This window comes from Suricata suricatta, chromosome 17 (genome assembly GCF_006229205.1).
Source record: "Suricata suricatta isolate VVHF042 chromosome 17, meerkat_22Aug2017_6uvM2_HiC, whole genome shotgun sequence".
Taxonomy (NCBI): domain Eukaryota; kingdom Metazoa; phylum Chordata; class Mammalia; order Carnivora; family Herpestidae; genus Suricata; species Suricata suricatta.
In genome coordinates this window covers 27,056,713-27,073,500 of record NC_043716.1, presented here as the reverse complement: position 1 = coordinate 27,073,500, position 16,788 = coordinate 27,056,713, and the positions used below count along the sequence as shown (strand labels likewise).

General features: G+C 44.3%; 1 long non-coding RNA gene across 1 annotated transcript; it reads right to left on the bottom strand.

The window, feature by feature from the left end:
• Window positions 1-516: 516 nt before the first annotated feature.
• LOC115282723 lies at window positions 517-16,291 on the bottom strand. The gene is made up of 3 exons (XR_003904729.1): window positions 16,095-16,291; window positions 1,722-1,937; window positions 517-561 (listed from the first exon to the last, which is right to left on the bottom strand). It is a non-coding gene; the product is annotated as an uncharacterized LOC115282723 (long non-coding RNA).
• Between the last annotated feature and the right edge of the window lie 497 nt (window positions 16,292-16,788).

The window sequence follows — 16,788 nt, the reverse complement described above, 5'->3', positions numbered from 1 at the left end:
GGGCATTGCTTAACTCAGGTACAGACGTTCGATTTCTGAGCTGTGCAAGATCTCTGAGATCCTTCCAGCAAAACCCTTTTGTTTTACTAGAAGGAACAGAGGCCAAGGGCAAGTGATTTCCCCAAAGTCACACAAATAGAGATGCACAAGGCGGACAAGAGTGGAGGCCTCCTGATAGCCCCCAGGGGAGGGGGGGACACTGCCTTACCACGCAGCCTCCCAATCTGGCCCCTCAGCCCAGGGTTGGGGATGGCACTGAGCTAAGAATCCCTCTCTGGGAAAGGGCCCCTTTTGCAGCCTTTCCTCAGTTTGTTTTGTGCTTGATGAAATCTTTGCTCTCAGCCTCCCCAACTCCGACCTGGGATGGAGGGTTTGTGTGTCACCCCAGAGGGAAACAGAGGTCAGTGACAATGATAATGAACCTGCTCTGCCTCTTCTGGCTGAATCCACTCTCCAACCCTCCCTCCCTCCCCTCATCAGCCACCTTTTCAGAGGTGTCTCCCAGCTTCTGTGCTCCATCACCAGCCTTCAGATTGGCACAGATGCCCATGTCTACTGTCCCTGTGAAAGAAAACGGGGGGTCTCCCTCAGCCCTGTTTCTAGGGCTCAGTTTGCCAGAGAGGCAGGAATAGGCCTTCCTTGGTGGGCAGAACCCAGGGCACAGGCCGACACTGCACCAAGCCCCAAAGGCTGGCTTCCCTCTTTGGAGACGCTCCCCAGTTTGGCCCAGATGAACATGGTTGTGAAGGTGAAGGCAATTGCTGGGGGCTAGGCGGGCACTCTGCCCTATGTCATTGTACTTCTTACATTCCTTTTGGCATCCTGTGTTCAAAAGTTTACCCCCAACTGAATTTACCGACTTCGTCGCTTTTTCTTCACTTTTCAGAGGCTACACCGTAGCAAAAAGGAAATCCCTCCAGGCCCACACTCTCTCCCTGTGCCCCTATCATTCTAGACTGTCTTTCCTTCCTGCTCCAATTCTGCGTTTTCCATGCAGAAAAGCCATGTCCTATGCCACTTTCCAGCTGACATTCATAGCAGGTGGACCCCAAAGTTATCTTCACAAGAACCTCAAAATTCTCATTTTTCCATGGGGTTGCATAGTTAGTAGGTAACAAAGTCAGGGTTTGAATCCAGGCCTGTTGTCCCAGAGTTTATACTCTTGGCCATTGCACTACATTGGCCATCAAGGAACAGCCACTCTTCCCAAAATTATCCTTCTCTCATCTAGGATTTTTCTTGCATTTTCCTTTAAAAAATTTTTTTTCAGTGTTTATTTATTCTTGAGAGAAAGACAGTGCAAGCTGGAGAGAAGCAGAGAGACAGAGGATCTGAAGCAGGCTCCACACTGTTAGCAGAGACCCTGACATGGGGCTCAGACTCACCAGCTGTGAGATCATGACCTGAGCCAAAGCTGGATGCTTAACCGACTGAGCCACACAGGTGCCCCTTACCTGCACTTTCTTTATAACACATAACTTTTTGATTTTTTTTATTGTAACTATTTACATCATATGCCTTAACTTCCTTCCTAGACTATGATCTGCACAGCAGTAGGGGTTGGTCATATTCAGTGTGTCCCCAGCACCAGGCCCTGTGCTAGCACATGGCAGGGGGCCATTAAATGTGTCTTGGATGAGGGAATGAACACACGACTGAATGGACTTGAATCGTAGTGAGGTCTAGTGTTTGCCATGGTGGAGCAGGGAGTCAGAACTCACTCTTCTGATGGGCCCAGATTCCCACGTCCTTGATAAAGACACCATGGGAAGTGAGGGGGAGGGAAGTGTTTCATGGATGAGCGAGGTCAGGACCACAGACCCCTGTGTGTGTAATTTCAGAGCCTCTTCACGCTGGCAGCTGCTGGGGGATGTTTTCAGTTCTCCAGGTTGGGAGCTGCGGGCACTCCTGACGGCTTTGTGTGATCTAACACGGCTCTGAAAGGAAAAGAGAGAAGAGGCTTATCAAACTTGAGAGTGGTTGCTTTGTCAAGTGTGGGGTCTACTCCGAGAGCAAGGGCCTCCAGCATGTGCCCCACCTTCAAGACCCACTTCATTAGCTCAGAGGGGCCTCCAGCCCCCCTTTCTGTACTGGCTGGACTCTTTGGGGGATCAGGGGCTCAACATGGAGCAGCTCATGGTCTCCAGCTGGGTTAAGGGCAGGGTCAATCCACTGGGAGTCCTTCCAAGTTGAGAAGGGGTAACAGGAAGCTCTAAGGTTCAAGGCACTGGGTGGAGGACTTGCAGTGTGCGTATCATCTACAAAGGATGTGTATTTGTGTGTGTGCGCATGTGTGTTTGTGTGTGTTCATGCTCACCTGAATATGTCAGAAGCGGTGAGGGGGACCCAAAGTGGGACAGTGCTTCCTGAAAGGCCTTGAGGATCCCTGCTGGGCCCACTTTCTTCAAGGCTGTATTCAAGATTCAGCTTTTCTGGGGGTGTCTGGGTAACTCAGTCAGATGAGCCTCCGACTCTTGATCTAGGGTCAGGTCTTGATCTCATGATTTTGTGTTTGAGCCCTGCTTTGGGCTCCATGCTGGGCATGAAGCTTACTTCAAAAAAAAAAAAAAGTAAAGAATAAAACATAAAAGATCCAGCTTTTCTGCTCCAAGGCAAAATAGGCAGATAGGCTGATCTGGCTCCTGGAAGGATCATGGCTAAGAGGGTGTTTTCCAGCTCTGCCTTCTGCTCTCACTTTTGCTGAGAGAGCGTAGATTCTTAGCCAGCACTCCCAGCCTCATTCCCACAACTGTGGGAATCTCCTGCCCAAACAGAAGCACAGCCTAAAAACTTTGCCTGTGTATGGTAGTTTTACTCTGATACTTGTCTTTTCAAAGCCCATTTATATCCATTATCACCTTCCATTCTTACAACAACCCCTCCAGAGGTGCAGAAAGCTGATTCATTTGTTTTTTTTTAACTTTGTTTTAATGTTTATTTATTTTGAGAGAGAGAAGGAGAGAGAGGGCATATGCATCTGCAAGTGGGGAAGGGGCAGAGAGAGAGAGAGAAAGAGAGAGAGAGAGAGAGAAAGAGAGAGAGAATCCCAAGCAGGCTCTGCACTAACAAGTGCAGAACCCAATGTGGGGCTTGAACTCATGGACTGTGAGATTGTGACCACAGCTGAAATCAGGAGTTGGATGCTTAACTGACTGAGCTACCCAGGCATCCCAAAAGCTGACTCTTTTGATTATAAATGTTTATTTATTTTGAGAGAGTGAGAACGCAAAAGTAGGGGAGGGGCAGAGACAGAGAGAGAGACAGACCGAATCCCAAGCAGGCTCATGTTGTCAGTGCAGAGCCTGACATGGGGTTTGATCTCACAACTGTGAGATCATGACTTGAACCAAAATCAAGAGTTGGATGTTTTACTGACTGAGCCACCTACACACCCTTCTTTTGATTATAGATGAGGAATTAAAGCTCAGAGCAGGGATATGACTTGTTTTGGGTCACACAGCAAATTAGCAGTGGAGCCCCAGGCACTCCCTCTCTGGCTTCTTGACTCCAAGTTCTTTCCTATCTTCATTTTTGGGTCCCCATCTTCCCATCTCCTCCACCTCCTGTCTCCTCAAAGGAAATCTTCACAGAGGGGCTCACCCTTTATAAGCAACATGCACATCAATTCTCCTGGTGCTGGGTAGACAGCAGCTCAAAATAGGCACCGTTTTCACCTCTTTTCCTCATTCCAACCCACCCCACCTCACCCTCACCCAAGAGGAAGCTCATTCCCGGTGAGAATTATCCATATAGCTCTTTCTGAAAATGTAGGGGCACAAGCCAGAGAGCTTTCTTGGGAGGAGAGTCAGTACTGTTTGCCCTTCTTGGAAGTGGTGGCCTGGGTCTCTATAAGTGACCCTGTGCGGGCCTGGAGCAGGACTGCAGACAGGGCAGTGTGTTGCAAGTTTCCCTTTGCCTCACCTCCCAGACTGGGAACCTAATGGTCACTGGGCCATTTCTTTGAGACTTAGAAGTCATGAGGTCTCTGGTGTTATCTTACTGACAACTTTGTTAATTTGGTTACGGGGTGAGTCATTCATTGATTCATTCATTGACTCACAAAATACTTGTTGATTACTGGCCACAAGTCCCTAGTCTTTCCTCTGGATACCACAGTGAATGCAACAGGCAAGATTCTAATCAGTCTGGAAAAGGACACAGTTAGTTGGCAAAACTGTTAGTTGGGGGTGGAGTAGAGGGGGGTCGAGAGAGTTGTAAAGGGAGCTCAGAGAAGCAAGGTAGCTGGGAAAGCCTCCTGGGGAAGAGACATTTAAGCTGAGGGTGGAAAGATGAGTGTCACTTTAAGCACCCAAGGGGAGAAAGAGTGTTCCAGACACATAATAGCATGTGTGAAGGCCTGGAGCCTAGAAACTACCAGGCACATTTAAGGAACTAAAAGATGTACACAGGGCTGGAGTGGAGCATGCAAGAGGCAGGGGGGGGGGGGGATAAAAGATGACGCCGAAGGGTGAGGCTGGGTCACGAAGCCTCGAAAACTATACTGAGTGGAATGAACTTTACCCTAAAGATAATAGCTAAGCCACCGACAGGATTTAAAAAGATGCGTGACGTGTTCAGATTTGTGTTTTAGAAAGGTCTGTTTTGGTTTTGTGTGGAGAGCTGCTGTTCAAAGGAAATGTGACAAGAGCCACAAACGTGAGCCACATATGTAATTTAAAATTTCCTAGCCACCACGTTAAAAAATATCAAAAGGTGTAAAAAGAAACAGGTGAAAATTTTAAAAATAATAGATGTTATTAAATCCAATATATCAAAATACTATCATTTGGCAGATAATCAATAAACCTTAATAAGATATCTTACTTTTTTTTCATATTAAGCCTTGGAAATCCAGTGTGTATTTGACAGATGGTGCATCTCAGTTTGGACTAGCCACATTTTGAGTGCTCAGTAGCTACATGGGTTTGGTGGCTACTGTGTAGATGCAGAGAGTGGGTTTGGGAGGAGCAGGAAGGTGGAGCTGCTGCAGCGGACCTGGAGGAGGATGGCAGCTTGGGGATAGGGATAAAGGGACAGATTTCAGAGATATGCCTCTCAGCCCTACAAGGCCTGAGAAATAAACTTCTATCTCATTTGGGCCATTTTACTTGGGATTTCCCTTATAGTCAGATCTGACCTAATTAAATTTTATTTATGTTACTTATTTTTTAATGTTTATTTATTTATTTTGAGAGAAAGAGAGTGAGAGAGCACACGGGTGTGCATGCACTAGAGTGGGGGAGGGGCAGAGAGAGGGAGGGAGAGAGAGAATCCCAAGCAGGCTTTGCGCCAGCACAGGGCTCGGTCTCACAACAGTGAGATCTTGACTGGAGCTGATATTAAGAGTCAGATGCTCAACCGACTGAGCCACCCAGGTGCCCCTGGACCTAATTTTAAAGAATACAGCACTTTAATGGATATCTCCAATGGATAGTTAGATCTGATGGATCTAAATAAGGAGGGAGGTCTGAGAAAGCTCCACATAGATTTGGGAATTTCCAGTCCATCATTGGTCATTGAAGCCATGGTAACATAGAAGATCTCCAAGGGAAGGTGGTCCAGTGAGAAGAGAAAAGAATCTAGAACAGAACTCTGAGGAATGCCAGCATTTAGGATGGGCAGAGGAAGAGAAGCCAGCTAAGGAGACTGAGAAGGAGCAGCCAGAGAGGTAGGAAGAAATCAGGGAAGTGGAGCTTAAGGAAGAGAGAGTCCCAAGGAGGGAGTGACCAACAGTGGTAACGGCAGCTGTCGCTGCTTGCTTCTATAGGTGTGGATGGCACCAGGGAGCCTGAGAAAACCAACTTCAGTTTCTGTTGCAGCCCCAAGTTCCAACAAAGGCTGGTCATGTCATGCTCCTGCCCAGTGCCCTTCGGTGGGCTCCAGGTTTCTTTCTTTCTTTCTTTTTTTTTTTTTTAATATTTTCTTTATTTTTGAGAGAGAGAGAGAGCAGGGGAGGGTCAGAGAGAGAGGGAGACACAGAATCTAAAGACAGGCTCCAGGCTCTGAGCTGTCAGCACAGAGCCCAATGCGGGGCTCGAACCCACAAACCGTGAGATCATGACCTGAGCTGAAGCCGGACGCTCAACAGGCTGAGCCACCCAGGCACCCCTCCAGGTTTCTTAAGGATAAAGTTCTAGCTCCACATCACATCTTTTAGCCACCTCCAACGTCTGGCCCTAGCTTTTCTGTCTGTCCTGTTTCCTTCCCCAGAACACTGTGCTCCTGCCAGGCCTGACTTCCTACCATTCCTTGCCTTAGCCAGTGGGCTTCTCTCAAACTAAAGAAACTTTCATCCTCCCTTTTCTCTTTTTCCTTCAAATTCTACCATGCTTCAAGACTTACCTCACATGTCAACTCTTCTGTTCCCTGATTCTTCTGGACAGATTGATTACCACCCAACCCTGTGTCCCCCATGAACATTTGCTCACTCTTGATCATAGTTCTCATCATAGTCTAGCCTGGGGTGAAGTCGGTTGTGTACATGTGTCTCCCCAGCTAGTAGGCTGTGAGCTTGGAGAAGTCTAAGGCTACTTCTGGATACTCATCCCTCTCCCCTTTCCACAGAGCTTCTTATAAATGTTTAAGAAATGTTTATGGATTTAATGGAATTTTGTCCTTCACAGCCCTCAACTAATAGTGTGGTCTCTGTTTTCTTTGTCATATCATTTCAGGGATTAGGTGGTGAGGAAGACACTAAAATAGAAGAACCTTGATTTAGAGGAAACAGACAAGGAGCTGAGTTTATTTATTTATTTTTCAAATATTTTTAATTTTATTTACTTTTTTTACTGTTTTTATTTATTGTAGAGAGAGAGAGAGAGAGAGACAGCATGAACAGGGGAGGGTCAGAGAGAGAGGGAGACACAGAATCTGAAGACAGGCTCCAGGCTCTGAGCTAGCTGTCAGCACAGAGCCTGATGTGGGGCTCAAACCCACAAACCATGAGATCATGACCTGAGCTGAAGTCAGATGCTTAACCAACTGAGCCACCCAGGTGCCCCAAGGAGCTGAGTTTAAATCCAGCTGTTCAAGAAATAGTCCCAGTCTGAGCTTCCCTTGACCCAAGAATTTGTATCATCTGAATGCTAGAGAACCACCCTATTTATAGAAAATCAAGAGAAAAATTAATGCAATAAAAGTTAGTACCTTGAAGAGATGAACAAAGCTGACAAATTTCTAGCTAGACTGACCAAGAAAATAGAGAAGACTCAGTTACTAAAGTCAGAATGAAAGGAGGGACATTTCTACAGATCTTAAAGAAATAAAAAATATTATAAAGTAATACTATAAACCACTATATGCTATCAGAATAGGTGACCTAGGTAAAATGGACAAATTCTTGAAAGACACAAACTACTGAAACTACTTTATGAAATATATAATATGAATAGACCTAAAAGAAGTAGATTGCTTTGGTATTTTTAAAACTTCCCACAAAGAAAATTCCAAGCTTAAATGGCTTTACTGAATTCTACCAAATATTTAAAGAATAATATCCATCCTTTGCACTCCCCCCTGCCCAAAGTAGAATAGTAGGGAACACTTTCCAGTGCAGTCCAGTATTATCCAGATGCCCAAACAAGACAAAGACATCACAAGAAAACTATATATCAATATTGCTTATGTATATAGATGCAAATATCCTCAACAAAATGCTAGCAGAACACACTTATCAACACATAAAAGGATTATACATTATACCCAAGTGGGATTTATTCCAGGAATGCAAGATTGGTTTAATACTTGAAAACCAATGCAATACACCATATTAATAGAATAAAGGAATGAAACCACATGATCAACTCAATAGATGCAGAACAAGCATTTGAAAAAGACCAACACCCTTTCATGACAAAAGCATTCAACAAACTAGGAACAGAAGTTAACTTTCTCAACTCGAAGACCATGTGTAAAAACTTCACATCTAGCATTAAACTTCCTGTTGAAAGACTGAAAACTTTACCTCTAAGATCAGAAATAAGACAAGGATGTCTGCTCTTACCAATTCTATTCAACAATATATTGAAGGTTCTAGCCAGGACAGTTAGGCAAGAAAACAGAATAAAAGGTACCCCGATTAGACAGCAAGATATAAAATTATCTGTTCATATGTGATTTGATCTTTCATTGAGAAAATTCTGAAGAACACACACACACACACACACACACACACACACACACACACTTAGAGATTAATGAATGAGAGATCAGCAAGGTTGCAGAATACAAAATACAATGTACAAAAATCAACTGTATTTCTATACACTAGCAATGAACACTCTGAACATGAAATAAAGAAAACAATTAAATTTACAATAACATTAAAATTTTTTAATGTCTATTTTATTTTTGAGAGAAAGAGAAGGGGAGGGGCAGAGAGGGAGAGGAAGACACAGAAGTCAAAGCAGGCTCCAGGCTCTAAGCTGTCAGCATAGAGCCTGACATGGGGCTCGAACTCACAAACAATGAGATCATGATCTGAGCTGAAGTCAGCGCTTAACAAACTGAGCCACCCAGACACCCCACAGTGCCATTTAAAAAAAAAGGACGAGGGGTACCTGATTGGTTCAGTTGGTTAAACATCTGACTCTTGGTTTTGACTCAGGTTGTGATCTCATGGTTTGTGAGTTCAGGCCCTGCATCAGGCTCTGCACTGACAGTGGGGAGCCTGCTCAGGATTCTTTCTATCTCCCTCTCTCTGCCCCTCCTCCACCCATGCTTTCTCTCTCTCTCAAAATAAATAAAATAAAATATTTTAAAAAATAAAATAAAATAAACAATGAAATACTTAGGAATATATTTACCAAAAAAGTGAAAAATATGTACACTGAAAATTATAATACTTTATTAAAAGAAATTAAGGAAGACCTAAATAAATGGAAAGAAATCCCATGTTCATGGATCAGAACATGTTAATATTATCTCAACTATCATAATATCAATATTAATTCTCCCCAGCTTGATCTATGACTTAACATAATCTCTATTGAAAGTCTAGCTGGCTTTTTTACAGAAATTGGTAAGCTGGTCCTTAAGGTCATATGGAAATGCAAGGGACCCAAATTAGACAAAGAATCTAGAAAAAGAAGAGCAAAGTTAAAGGACATTTCCAGATCTCAAAACTTCCTAAGCTATAGTAATGAAGACAGTATTATACTGGCTTAAGAATAGGTAGATCAATGGAATACAATTGGCAGTCTAAAAAAGAAACAAATTTATGGTCAATTGATCTTTGATAAGGGTGTCAAGATAATTTAGTGGTGAAAGGATAGTCTTTCAACTAAAGATGTGGGACAGCTGGATATCCACAAGCAAAACAATGAAGTTAGACCCCATCTCACACCATACAAAAATTAACTCAAAAAGATTCATTTAGAAAGAGTTAAACTCTTAAAAGAAACCATAGAACTAGATTTTTGTGATCTTGGATTAGGCAATGATTTCTTAGGATGAAAGCAAAAGCACAAGGGACAAAAAATTTGACAAACTGGTCTTCACCAAAATTCACAACTTTTGTGCTTCAAAGGTCACCATCAAGGGAATAAAAATACAACCAAGGAAAGAAAAGAAAATCAAAATACAATCCATGGAATGGGAGGAAATATTTGTAAATCATATCTCTGGTGAGGGTCTAGTATCTAGAACATATAAAGAACTTTTATAATTCGATACTAAAAAGACAACCTAATTTAAAAATGGCAAAGGATCTGAACAGATTTCTCCACAGAAAATATACACACTGCTAATCACATGAAAAGATGCTCAACATCATTAACCACCAAGGAAATGCAAATGAAAACTACAGTTGGGTATCACTTCATACCCCCTTGGATGGCTATCCTATAAAAGACAATAATAGGTGTTGGTGAGAATGTAGAGAAATTGCAACTCTCATATGCTGCTGGTAGGAATGTAAAATGATGCAACTGCTTTGGAAAACAGTCTGACCACTTCTCAAAATGTTAAGCATAAAATTTCTATAAAACCCAGCAATTCTAAACCTGGGTGTATAGTCAAGAGAATTGAATGCATATATCCACCCCAAAACGTGTGCATAATGCTTATAGAAGCACTATCTATCACAGCCAAAAAGTGGAAACAACCCAAATGTCCATCAACTGATGAAGGGGTAAATAAAATATGGTATGCTTATACAATGGAATATTAACCAGCCATAAAGAGGAATGAAGTACAGATTCATGTATCTGTATGCTATAACATGGATGAACCTAGGAAATATCATACTAAGTGAACTAGGACTGTCCAAAAAAACTGTGTATTATATTATTATTTTTTAATTTTTTAATATTTGTTTTTGAGAGACATAGACAGAGGTGCAAGCAGGATAGGGGCAGAGAGAGAGAGAGGGAGATATAGAATCTGAAGCAGTGTCCAGGCTCTGAGCTGTCAGCACAGAGTCCAATGCAGGGCTCGAACCCATAAAACATGAAACATGAGTCAGATCCTTGACCCATTGAGCCACCCAAGTGCCCCAGAACCATGTATTTTATGATGCAATTTGTATGATATTTCCACAATAGGCGAATCTATAAAGACAGAAAGTAGATTAATGGGAACTGGGGGCAAATGGAGGAGGGACTGCCAGTGAGTAGAGGGTTTCTTTTTCAGGTGTTGAAAATGTTCTAAAGTTCTAAAAAGTAGAAAAAGTTCTAAAGTGGTGATGGTTGCACAGCTCTGTGAATACTAAAAACCACTGAATCATGCACTTTAGAGAGATGAATTTTATGGTATGTGAACCATATCTCAATAAAGCTGCTATATATGTAAAAATAGAATTAGCTTATTGCATTGAAATGTAAGGTGGCCTCCATTTTCTAGAGAGAAGATTTTTTTTAAAGTTTTTGCCAACCGGGACATACTTCAATATGCCTAGCAAGGTAAAGTTTTCCTTCAAAATTTCTCAGAGAGGAAGGCAAAGTTGCACAGACCTCATTTTTTAGGACTCCACTCACCATTCCCCACCTCATTCTATGGGAGGGTACGAGAGCTTAGTGTTTGTTTTTATGACTGGGGACAAGGTTCTCCCTCATAAATAATCTTGCCTCCCACTCTGGAGGCTCTCCAGGAGGAGACATCTGTGTGTCTGCCTGCCCAGCACCCACTCTCCTGCTTCCTGTAACTTCATGTGGATTTTCCTTCTGTCAGATATTCTCCCCTCCATCTCAGAAGGTCTTTCAGGCTGCCTTCACTTCCATGGCCGAAAAGTGGACCTGTAACCGAATCTGTCCAATCAGATGCCCTTCTTTGGGAATTTGAATCGACAGTTGGTCTGACTCAAGGAAAATGCCAGTGATTTGCCCCACTGAGATGCCCTGGGAACCATTCCATGGTTCCTGCTCCCTGGAGTCAGGGGGGCTACTCTGGTCCTGCTCTTTTCTTCACATGTTTCTTGCACTCAAGAACCCTAACTTGTTCTTTTGCACAAGGACTGACAAATTCTGTTTCTGTTTTGGTTCTCCCATGGCAGGGGCAGGGTTCCTCAGGATTGTGCAGACAACAAAGGAGGAAGGCTCCTAAATTATGAGGAGTCGTGACCTAGAAACCATTACTTGCATTGGAACATCTTTCTGGGTTTTTATTAATGACCACTTGCTTTAATATTGAAGCTCAAACATTCATTGAATTTTAACTGTCAAGGTACTTTGTTAGTTGAGAGAATACAAAGGTGAACAGAATGATATCCCAACTTTGTTGGATGGTGGGAGTATAAAGAAATGCTCTCCGAATTCTACGTGGGTCAGAAAGATCAGAAAAGAGGGTATTTAAGCTTGGCTACAGGTAGAGAAATTTCTCTGACCCACGAGGCAAGTATCCTTTATGGTGGGGTATTGAAATCAGAGAATCCTAGATTTGGGGGCTGACAGGGACCTTATAGATTATCCAGTCCTACATTTCCTAGATGAAGAAATCCAGATTCTGCAGAATAAAATGATTTGAATGAGTCAAAGTGAGCTTAGGACTTCTCCTCTGACTCCTATTCCAGTCTGATCTCACTAGTTCTTGGGCACATGGTTGACTTTGGCTGACTCCTCCAGGTTTGGGGGGACTTGGGGAAGAGGAAAGGCAATATTTAGGACTTGGTAAAGGGAAGCATTTTTTTCCAAGGCCACTCAAGAAATCAGTGAGAAATTGGGGCAGATTCCAGTCATTCTTGTCACATTGCTTTCTTCCTTAGGTTTCCCCCCACCCCCACTGGGGACCACCAGGGTCTTTACTGCACCGAGTATGAGGGTGTATGTTCCCCCACTTCTCCATCCTCCTGGAGTCCTTGAAGCAAGTCAACAGCTGAAGGGCTTGGTGAAATGGCTTTTGTCATTGCCATGCTCTCTTTCTTCTGGGTGGCCCAGTCAGCCAGGGTGGAAGAACCCTTGATTATTTTTACCTGAAGGGTCGGATGTCAGCCAAATACCCAGCAAAGAGTAGGAGGAGGAAATCAATTCAGACACCAGGCCTGGGTGTTCCCTAGTGCTGACAAATGATTTACCTTAGCCAGCAACTTGTTCTGGGCAGGAAGGGCCCCAGTGTAAATAGCATGCGTTGCTGGTTCTAGGAAAAGGGAAGAACTCGAACATAGTTCTTTGGGTGGAGGAAGGGATGGAGTGTCCTTCTAATCCATATCTTTCAGCCATGGAGTAGTTTTATCCACCTTCCTGGTTTTTATCATGATGTGGGCCCTGATGGCTCCCTAGGTCCTGACTAGGTCTCCGCTGTGGGAGCCCCACAGGCCTTACCCTAATAGAAATGATCAATTTAACCAACACTCACAGAGAACTTCCCATGTTCCAAGAACTGTGCTAGGTTCTACCGCCAGTACATAAATAAGATGTAATCCCTGTCTGCAAAGAACTACAGACAAACTTAGGCCTCACAAGTTTAATAGAATGTGGTCACAGATAGCTCTGGATGTTGTCAAGGCATCTGGGATTCGGGACGGATCCATAGAGGACACTCAAACCAAGGAGTTAGGCAGAAAAGAAAGCCACAAACCTCACAGGCAAGGGAGCCACCTGAACAAAGGTGTGGAATCTAGGTGTGGGGAAACCATAGGCAGTAGACAGTGTCCCTAGAGTATCGAGAGGGAGATGGGAAGTGTGGGGAGATAAGGCAGGGGTAGGGGTTTGTGTGGGGTGAGATGGCAGAAATAAGTTATGGGAAAGAGCAGTATTTTTTTCTGAGCAGGAAGCAGGAAGTGCCTAGGAGATTTGCATTTTTTAGACAGAACACTTCAGTGTGGATTTAGGGAGAAGAAGCCAGGACTGAAGGTAGAGAACCAATTAGAAGAGACGATGAGTGCCCCATGCAGGGTATTCATGATGAAAGGGGAGCGTGGACTGGAGAAACAGCCAAGAGGTGGGTGATGCTAGACCTGTGGTGGGTTCTTGGGAAAGAGAAGAATCCAGACACGGTTTGGTTTTTTTTTGGGTGGAGGAAGGGATGGAGTGTCCTTCTAATCCATATTTTTCAGCCATGGAGTAGTTTCATCCACATTCAGGGTTCGCAAGTTTCTGACTTGGTGGATAATAGGGCAATGAACCGAGTTAAGAAATACAGGGAAAAGGAAACAAGTCTGGAAAAGAAATGTTGATGACGGCTAACATTTATTAATCATTTATATGGACCAGGCATCATGCCAAGAATTTTTCAAGTATTTTCTCTTAATTATGAAGTAGGTATTATTCTTGATTTACAGATGAGGAAAATGAAATTTGAGATGATGAACAGCTTGACCAGATCTGCACAGCTGGTAGACTGGTGGAAAGAATTTCAAATCCAGGTATTCTGGCACCGGGGCCAAAACTTCTAATGATCAGGCTTTATATGTGTGTGTGTGACAAGTCTCAGGAGCCTGTGGGACACCCACAGTGGAGAGATCTGAGATTTAGGGGGGCCATCAGGACCCTAGGGAACCATTAAATTAAAAAAGGAGGCAGAAAATAGGGGGCTCACAGATAAGGCAAGAATGAAAGTCTCCTGTGATTTTTAAATTTGAAGACATTGTTCTGTTATCTGGGCAACAGATAACTGGGCAATCACGAATGTGTAGTGGCATCAAATAAAAAGATCCACCAAGTTAAGCCGACGTATTAATTACAATAGTTACTATGTTGCATAGTAATTATCCTAAACAGTAAGCATTTTACATAAATAGCAGTAATTAGTATAGCACAAGTTTCCCAAATTGTGTCCTGTGGAATAGTAGTTCCTGGAGATGTTAATAAATGTTTGGATGAAAAAGGGCTTCGGAGTCAGATGCGTTTACAAAGTGCTGGTATAATTCGGATAGAAAACCAAACCCCTGGTTTACACTTTTTTATTTTCTCTGTTAGGAGGCAGGATAGTAGAAGGCTAAGAGTATAGGCCCTGAGAACAGACAGGCTGAGGCTGAATCCTGCCCTGACAAAAGCTGAATAAACGTGGGCAAGTTACTGAACTTCTCTAAGAGGTAGTTTCTGCATCTGTGCAGAAAGGGGGTAATACATATTCACTGCAATTGTTCCAGATTTAAATGCAACAACACATTTAAAACAGAATAGAGCCTGGCAGAGTGAGGGCTCTATAAATATTATCTACAAACCATAGTATTATTAGCAAGTCTCCATGATATCCCCCAGAGTAAGTCTTTCTCACACATATTTGACACACACACTGACACTCATATTTCTTTTTTTTTTATAGAGAAGTCTTTTTTTTTTTTAATTTTTTATGTCTTTTATTTATTTGAGAGAGACAGTTATGAGCCGGGGAGGGTCAGAGAGAGCGGGAGACACAGAATCCGAATCAGGCTCCAGGCTCTGAGCTAGCTGTCAGCACAGAGCCTGATGCGGGGCTTGAACCCACAAATCGTGAGATCATGACCTGAGCCGAAGCCGGACGCTTAACCGACTGCGCCACCCAGGCGCCCCAACACTCATATTTCTTAAAAGTCAAAGCATTGGTTCTAATTCTGTGCCCTTCCTTACCTCCACCTCCACCATAGCCGACTGGGAATGACCAAATGCCTGACTACTTTACTTTAGGCATTGGGGCAGGGAGAGGGAGGATTTATATGTCAGCAGTATGGACTTGGAAGGGCCATCACTAGTTCAGTTACCTCTATGCACTCTTAAAAAAAAGTATGCATCTTTTGGGTGTACACTGTCCTGTACCACGGCACACAGTTTAGCAAGTGGAGCATAAGCTGTATTTTAGCCCTCACCTGCCTTTTAGGCGGAATGTCATTGTACAAGAACAACTTGCACAACCATACATGGCTGTTCTGATCTTTAGGCCATAGAAGGGGCTGGAAGCTAATGACCATTGGAGAAGGAGGGTAAGAGTTCTCTTCCCAGTAATCCATGAGATTAGCTCTCCACAGACCTTGAAACATCCTTCTTCATCTCCTCCCTCTCTGCCCACATGTGCCCCGCCCCCCATTCATTCACATAGAGGCTGACATCAGAATACCCTGGGTGTCAGGGGATACAGCAGGCCTTGTCTATTTCTCTGAAAGAGCCACTGAGTTTGGGAGATGGTAGAGCTGTGGCAAACATGATTTCTAGGTTTCCCCTAACACATAACGAACATTAAATTATAATGCTCCTCACCAGAGCAGACTGGAGTGAGAGCAAGTCTGACTTCCTGACCATGGCTTGGTGCCATGAAGGGAAAATGGGAATGGGATAATCCTCACTGTGTGGCCCAAATATGTAGCTCCCTATAAAGATTCTCACCACCCCTTTAGGTAGACACTTCCTTTGTGAAATAGAAAGGTAGAAAAATTCAGACATTTCCCGTTCTCTGGAGGTGGGTGGGGTAGAGTGGAAGGCAGACGCTCTCCCAACAGGCACAGGCATTAAGGCACATTCCCACAAACAGCCCCTTCAGCCACCAGAGGGGCTGCCTAGAAGCCAAGACCAGGCTCGACTTGCCGGTGATCTGGTGAGGGCTTTGGTTCTCTCCTCTGTAAGGCGAGAAATATGGATGGGCTGAATTTTAAGGCACCTCCCGTCTATGCCATACTGTGGTTCCCACGCGTAGGGGGTTCTATTCACTCCCTCTCCAGTCTAGACTGACTAGAAATGGCTTTTTCTCACCTCTATCCCAGGAGCCTGCGTGCCAAAGACCAACCTCCTTTCTTACCACTGTGCTAGGGGTCTGCCTCCACTGCTCTTGGTGATAAAGAGCAGCTGGAGCTCCAGGAGCTCCAGCTGGGAGTTTAGGTCCTGTGGCCTTGAGACTCGGGAACAAAGGCTGAACTGCGTGGGGAAGGGACTTTTCCTGGAGGTTAGGGGAGGGGGAGCCCTTGGGGCTGTTTGTGCCTATACCTCTCTGTGGAGCTGGCTGTTCCTCTTCTTCCTACAGATATGGGGGGAGGGAAGGGGTCCTGTCTTTTCCTCTGAGGCTTCCCTTCCTCTTCCTCAGGTTAGGATCTCTACTTCCCCAGCTGCTCCTCGGTGTCTGAAATCTCCTTCCCTCTCTCTTCCTTTATTCTTCTTGGGATTGGGGCTTTTATACCCTTGCCTCTGTCTAAGCCTCGCCTTTATTCCTTTTTAGGCCTGGCCTCCTAGCCCTGGGTGGAAGGGTCTGCATTCTTCTCCTTCTTTCTCTTCTTAAGGCCACATCTCCCTCCCCCCACCCTTACCAGCTCCCCCCACTCCGCCCCGAGGCATTGTGGGAGGAAACAAGATGTGGGGCGAGAGCGGCGCGGGGAGAAGCCCGCAGTGCGGGGCCGGGCGGGCGCAGCCAATGGGGAGGGCGGACGGTGGCGCGCGCGGCGGGGGGGCGGGG